Genomic DNA, 8,050 nt, shown 5'->3' on the forward strand with positions numbered 1-8,050 from the left:
GATACCACCTACATATAAAATAATACTACATATTCTTAAATTAGTCTTGGAACATATTATCCACACTATGTTTTCTAATGAAAGAAGTGGGTTTATCAAATATTTAAAATACTCTATATTTTAAATATATAGTCTTACCTTACAAGGGTAAATAATGTACATTTTCCAGGCACCTATGTTTATGGTAATTTTAACATTTTGATATAATTTCAAATTTAAACAAAAGTTGCAAGAATAGTACAGAGTTTCTGCCCTTTTTACCCAGATTCACCTAATTGTTTACATTTTACCCAAATTGCTTTATTACTATTTGTCTGTATATTTTTGGTATATGCATTTTATTTTTTAATACTGTTTGATTAAGTTGGAAACATGGTGACCTATATCTCTAAATTCTCCCATGTATATTTCCTAAGACCAAAGATTTTTTTTTTTACATGACGATAGTACAATTTTCAAAATTAAGAGATATAATATTGACGCAATGTTATACCTAAAGTTTACTCCATATCCAAATTTAATGTCATCAGCTTGTCCAAATAATGTCTTTAGAGCTATTTTTCTCTCCTGATTTAAGATCAGATTCAGCATCTCACAGCGCATTTAGTTGACATGTGTCTGGGTTCATTCAGTCTGGAAAAGTTCCTCAGTTGTACCTCAACAGTCCTGACCTTCACAGTTTTGAAGATTGCAGGAGGTTGTTTCATAGAATGACCCTCAGTTTGGATTTATATAACTTTTTCTCATGAATTTTGGGTATTTCTCAGTGTATCATATCCAGAGGCACATGATGTTGATTTTTCCTGTTAGTGATGATACTAACTTTGATTACTTAGTTAAGGTGGTGTTCACCATATCCTCAGTGAAAAGTTACTATTTTTCTTTGTGATTAATTTCAGGCAACTTTTGAAACACATTTAAACGTCATTGAAAATATTAGGAAAATTACAATCATATTTACAAAACACCAAATTTCGATGATTATAATGTTCTGGTTATCAGCTTTTCATTTTTACAAAAAGCATACTTAATCACACTAGAATATAAAAAATCAAATGCTGTATGTGGCAACATCTTTTTGACTGTGAGAGTTTTTTTTTAAGTCAAATGACAAACTACAAAAGAGAAGAAACAGTTTGAAATTAAATAAAATTTCTTTTATATATTTTTATATTTGGGGATCACTTCTTCAAAACCATATTTTTGACATAAGGTAAAAAGGAAAAAAATGAATCCAAATTAGAAAGGAAGAAGTAAAACTGTCACTGCAGATGACATGATGCTATACATAGAAAATCCTACAGATGCCACCAAAAAGACAACTAGAACTCATCAATGAATTCAGTAAAGTTTCAGGATACAAAATTAATGTACAGAAATTTGTTGCATTTCTATACACTAACAACAAACCATAAGAAAGAGAAATTAAAAACCAATCCTATTTACAATGGTATCAAAAAGAATAAAATACCTAGGAATAAATCTAACTAACAAGGTAAAGACCTGTATTTGAAAACTTTAAGGTACTGGTGAAAGAAATTGAAGACAACACAAACAGTTGGAAGATATATTGTGTTCTTGGATTGGAAGAATCAATATTGTTAAAATGACCATATACCCAAGGCAAACTACAGATTCAGTGTAATACCTATCAAATTACCAAAGGCATTTTTCACAGAACTAGAACAAAAAATTTTTTAATTTGTATGGAAACACAAAAGACCTTGAATAGCCAAAACAATCTTGAGAAAGAAGAGTGGAGCTGGAGTAATCAAGCTCTCTGACTTCAGACTCTACTACAAATCTACAATAATCAAAACAGTATGTTACTGGCACAACAACAGACAAATAGATCAATGGAACAGGATAGAAAGCCCAGAAATAACCCCACGGACTTATGGTCAATTAATCTATGACAAAGGAGGCAAGACTATACAATGGAGAAAAGACTGTCTCTTCAGTAAGTGGTGCTGGGAAAACTGGACAGCTAAAAGAATGAAGTTAGAACATTCTCTAACACCATACACAAAAGTAAACTCAAAATGGATTAAAGACCTACATGTAAGGCCAGATACTGTAAAACTCCTAAAGGAAAACATAGGAAGAACACTCTTTGACATAAATCGCAGCAAAATTTTTTTGGATCTGTCTCCTAGAGTAATGGAAATAAAAACAAAAATAAACAAATGTGACTTAATTAAACTTAAAAGCTTTTGCATAGCAAAGGAAACCATAAACAAAATGAAAAGACAACCTAGGGACTGGGAGAAAATAGTTCCAAATGATGTTACCAACAAGGGATTTATTTCCAAAATATACAAACAGCTCATACAACTTAATATCAAAAAAAAAAAAAAAACCCAAACAACCTAATCCAAAAATGGGCAGAAGACCTAAATAGACATTTCTCCAAAGAAGATATACAGATTGCCAACAAACACATGAAAGAATGCTCAACATAATTAATCATTAGAGAAATGCAAATCAAAATTACAATGAGATATCATCTCACACCAGTCAGAATGGCCATCATCAAAAAATCTAGAAACAATCAATGCTGGAGAGGGTGTGGAGAAAAGGGAACCCTCTTCCACTGTTGGTGGGACTGTAAATTGGTGTAGCCACTATGGAGAATAGTATGGAGGTTCCTTAAAAAACTAAAAATAGAATGCCCATATGATCCTTCAATCCCATTCCTGGGCATATATCTGGAGAAAACTCAAATTTGGAAAGATACATGCACCTTGATGTTCATAGCAACACTATTTACAGTAGCCAAAACATGGAAGCAACCTAAATGTCCAGCAGCAGATGAATGGATAAAGAATATGTGATATATATAGTGGAATATTACTCAGCCATGAAAAAGAATGAAATAATGCCACTTGCAGCATGATAGATGGACCTAAAGATTATCATATTAAGTGAAGTAAGCCAAAGACAAATATTATATGATATCACTTATATGTGAAATCTAAAAAATGTTACAAATGAACTTATTTACAAAACAGAAATAGACCCACAGACATTGAAAATGAACCTATGATTACCAAAGGGGATAACAAGGTTGAGGGGGGGAGAGATAAATTAGGAGTTTGGGATTAGCATATACAAACTACTATGTATAAAACAGATAAACAACAAGGACCTACTGTATAGCACAGAGAACTATATTCAATATCTTGTAATAACTTTAATGGAAAAGTATCTGAAAAAGAATATAGATAGATGAATGGATAGATAGAGAGAGAGAGAGAGATAGACAGCTAGATAACTGAATCACTTTGCTATACACCTGAAACTAACACAACATTGTAAATTACCTATACTTCAATTAAAAAAAGGTTAAAAATATCAAGTCCTTAAATTTGTGTTGTCTTTTTCTTAGAAAAATAGTTTAAATATTGATTAGAGAAATTTTGACTAATTTAATTGTTAGCATCAAATTCAAATTTGTGATTGTAATTTAGAGCCAAAGCTATCTTTTAGATGCACCAACTTTAGTAGAGAATTAGCATTAATGATAATCTCCCCAATCTCCATAATTATAATAATTATAATAATTATGGAGATTTCTACCACTGGACTAAAAAGCCCAGGTTATTACATGCTGATATTCTTCCACTGCTCTTCATATACCTTTTCATTACATATTAACTACGTATCTGTTATAAAATCATGTTAAATAGCTGTTTTGTGGGGCTTATGGCTTTAAATATTCAAAATATTATATTTTCACATTAATCTAAGCAGTTTTTTCCTGTAGGAAAGTATTTCATGGTTCTTCATAGAAAGGGGCAGATAAACTAACATTTATTAAGTATCTACTTTGTATCAGTCTCTGTGTTAAAGGCTTTTTACAACATAAATATTTTTAAAGGTTATCTGTGGAAATAATGAGTACATTTGAAGCTAAAGAAATGGGAGCTTGCACCTAAGTGTGTTTACAATTTGGTTTTACTCTGCACGGTTTTATTTTAGAGAACTAGTGGTGTAAGCCCAAAAGAAATCTACTAAGATGAGGAAATGAATAGTTTGTTTTAAAGAAAAAATCTTACACTAGAGAGGAAGTGGTTGTGAGTATAGCACAGGATCAGCCCAGATATTGAACAGACTGGTGGATATGTTTTAGATGAGGTTGCTCAGAAAAGGATGGGTGAAAAGTGAAAGAGTTTTTCACAAAAACCTTTGAAACACTGAGCACTTAAGTACCTGAGTAGTACTTATATCAGCAAAATGTGAAAATGAAAAACTTTGCACAGGCTTGTGTGCTTCTGAAATGGGTTGTGGACAACCGAGGAAAAGATAGTCATTAGCACTGTGGTGATGCCTTTACAAACAATGCCTCAACAGTACTTCAGTGCTCTCATCACTGGTTATCTCCATTTATTTTGTCCATAAAGATTTTAGAGACAAAATCACACAGCAGGCACTACACTAGGCACCAAAGTTCTAACACTGAATAAAACTTCTAAGAAGAGACATTAGGTTTTGATTATGCATTGCAAACTTCAAAGTGGTCCATGCTAAAAGCTGATTGTATATTTATTGGATAAATGGTATACGAACACAGCTTAATGACCCGTGTCTTTGGCTGAAGTTGACGGAGTAGGAAGTTGGCCACATTGAATGTAAATTGTGAAAATCTATAATCTAATGTCATCTTAGATTTCCTAAAAGCATATATATACATATAGAGATAGCTATTGATATAAGAATCGGTAATGCTTCATGCCTATCCATGTGGCAAAAAGGCCATCTCTGAAATTTAGATACTAGAAATAAAAAAGCAAAAAGTGTAAATTGATATTTCTATAAGATTTCCAACTTCACCCTACATTGCTCTATCTGTAGCCAAAGAGTACATGTTCAGCAGCAATATTATGCAATAAACATCACTCAGTGTACAACTCCCTGTTGCTGTTGTAACAAGTTGCCACAAACTTAGTGGCTCAGATCAATGCAAATGTATGGTCTTACTGTTCTAGGAAACATGAATCTGAAATGGATCTCACTGGGCTAAAATCAAGTTATTCGTAGGGTTGTGTTCTGTTCTGGAGGCTCTCAAGGACAATCTGCTCTCTTTTCCAGCTTCTAGAAGCCACCCACATTCTTTGGCTTGTGGTCCCCTTTTATCTTCAAAGTTAGCAATAGCATCTTAAGTCTTTCTCACACTGCCTCACTGTAACATGCTTCTGCCTCCTCTTCCATTTTCAAGGGCCCTGTGATTACACTGGGCCCAAGTGGGTAAACCAGGATGATCTCCCTACTTTAAAGTCTGGTGATCAGCAATCTTAATTTTATCAGCTACTTTAATTCTTTTTTTTGCCATGAAGTCTAATATATTCACAGGTTCTGGGGATTAGGACGTGACCATCTTTGGGTTGGGGGAGGGAGTCACTGGTCTGCCTTATCACAAATATGTTGCTTAGTTGGCATAGAGAGTACTAACTTGCTAAGAGATTCAGATTGCAAGTTTCATTCTGCACTTAAAAAAATGAAATTTTCTCTTGTTATTTTTCAGATTGTTTATAGACTTAAATTACAATATTATGAAATTTTATATTGTCTATAGAGCTCCTTTTGGATATTCCTACAGAACTGTTTTCCTCGGGATAGAATTATCCATGTGTTCAAATAAAGTAAAGCCTATGAGAATTTTTGCCTATTTCAACAGAAAATATCATAATAATCCATTAATAAATCCCAAATAAATTGCAAATTAATAGATGATGTACAAGTCTCTTAGACCATTTGAACTGCTAGAACAGCTCAATGGGTGGCCTATAACAAGAGAAATTTATTTGTCACAGCTCTGGAGGCTGGGTAGTCCACCAAGATCAAGGTGCTGGCAGATGTGGTGTGTGGTGAGGGCCCACTTCTGGTTTATAGACAGTCTTCTTTTACTTTGTCCTCATATGGCAGAAGCGGGGAGGGAACTTTCTGGGGCCTCCTTTATAAGAGCCTTAATCTCATACATGAAGTCTTCATCCTCATGACTTAATTACCTTCCAAAGACCCCACCTCCAAATACCAACAATTTGGAGACTAGGTTTCAACATGTGAACTTTGGGTGATACAAACATTCAGTCTATAGCAACAAACCACATCAAATATTTTCTTAAAACTGGGATGTTTCTAAGACATTTATAATTAAGATGTTAGTTTGGACAACTTATCCCTCAAGGTCTGCATAAAGTTCAACAACATTTTAACTCCAAATATTGTAGTAAGTGTACAGCCATCCCAATAGTCATTCAAATTCTTAGAAGCCTGGAGATGGGGAAAGAGAGGCGGTCTCTGATCTCTTGGTCACTGTGGCTCCTGCCTCCTGCTTCAACCGAAGAAATGTTGCTTGGAAATTGTTTCCCCATTCTGCCATTTTTTATTATTTGTGAATATGAGTGTACATACACAGAGAAACAAAAAACTCAAAACATTCTCTCTCTATATATCCTATATATATATATATGTATATATACACATAAACACTTTACTGAAGATTGAAAAGGGGAGAATAGCTAATATATACATATACAAAATTTATATTATATATATGATAATCAGACCTGTTGGTTTATAGCATGCAATCAATAACTACTTTTAAATTTATTTCAATTCTGCAAGCTCATTAAATTGGTTAATAATTTGATTTTTAGTTGATCAGAATTTAGTGTGTTAGAATGATTGCCTCTGAACCAAGATAGACCTGGTCTGACATCCTGGCTCTGACCCTCTGGCTCCATAATGACTCTGGTCCTTCTCGCTTTCCAGTGTCCAGCTGCCCATGTGGAAACTCAGGCCCTGCTCAGGCTATGTCATCAATAGGTATACATCCAGCAGGCTGGCAGGGGGGATTGATAGGCCACTGGAGCCTCCATCTCTATAGGGTCTGATTGATGAGAGTGATCTGGAGTAACTTTTCCTCATCTGTAAAATGGGAATACTTAATCTTGTATGGGTTTCCTCAGGAATCAATGAAGTAGCTCCTGGAAATTGACTAGCAAATATAGAATTCTCGCTATAAAGTCTCTCTTTTTTTGGTCAAAGATTGTGGGTACTGTTTTTTGTTATTGTTTGCAAATAACCCCATAATATTGTTTTTATTGTTACAAGACATTCAACTGTGAACCCAACGTTTTATGCTTCACTCTTAAAAAAATAAATCTAGGATTTGTCAAATTATTTAAATGTGCATGTACTATAAAGAGAGAATTGTTGTAAATAGTGTGAATCAAGCCTAAAGTCATACAAATTACTGGAGTTGGAAGGTAGGGAGACTTAATTGGGAACACTATTGTTATTGCTTAGATGGTTTTTGATACACACCTGCTGTGAATCATGGTTTTGCCTGTCTTGCCAACCTAACAGTTTGTGCTTACCTAACTAATGAAATTCCAGGGTTCTTACAGATAACCCTGGGTACACGTGGCTCAGAAGGTTTCTTATGACAAATAGGCCTTTGGGATCCACAAACAGGACGATACAGTCCCTAAAATTACAAGATTCCTTGGGGCAGTTATTGACAGCTGCTATGCGTACATGCATGGGTTAATTGCCAATTAAATGACCCATATTGGGTGGTGCAGAAAGTCTTGGGAGAAAGATCACACCCCATTGAGCTATTTTGGCATCTTAAATAGTCAGTAAACTACCTTTAATTTTAGAAAATGCATTAGGGCATGCCGAATAATACAAAGTTCAACAAATTTTTTACCACAGTAGAGCTGGAACATTTCCTTGACTCTGAAAAAATGGACTGGTCAAAAACAGTAATAATCTTTTATTTAAAATGATCTGTCTGGTTAAGCCTGACAATTTGGGTCAATGACCTATATAACATTATAAGTGGTGAATTACAGTGTGTGGGTGTGGGTGTGTGTGTGTGTGTGTGAGAGAGAGAGAGAGAGAGAAAGAGAGAAATACTTTAATTAGTTCTTTCAGATTTTAAACAGTTAAAATATGAGGTTAATTTTTTTAAAAAAACTAACTTGAGTGTAACTTTACAATATTATTTCTAGTTGGTAATGTTAACTAATAAAACTGAAGC

This window comes from Balaenoptera borealis, assembly GCF_965194805.1.
Source record: "Balaenoptera borealis genome assembly, chromosome: 18".
Classification (NCBI taxonomy): Eukaryota; Metazoa; Chordata; class Mammalia; order Artiodactyla; family Balaenopteridae; genus Balaenoptera; species Balaenoptera borealis.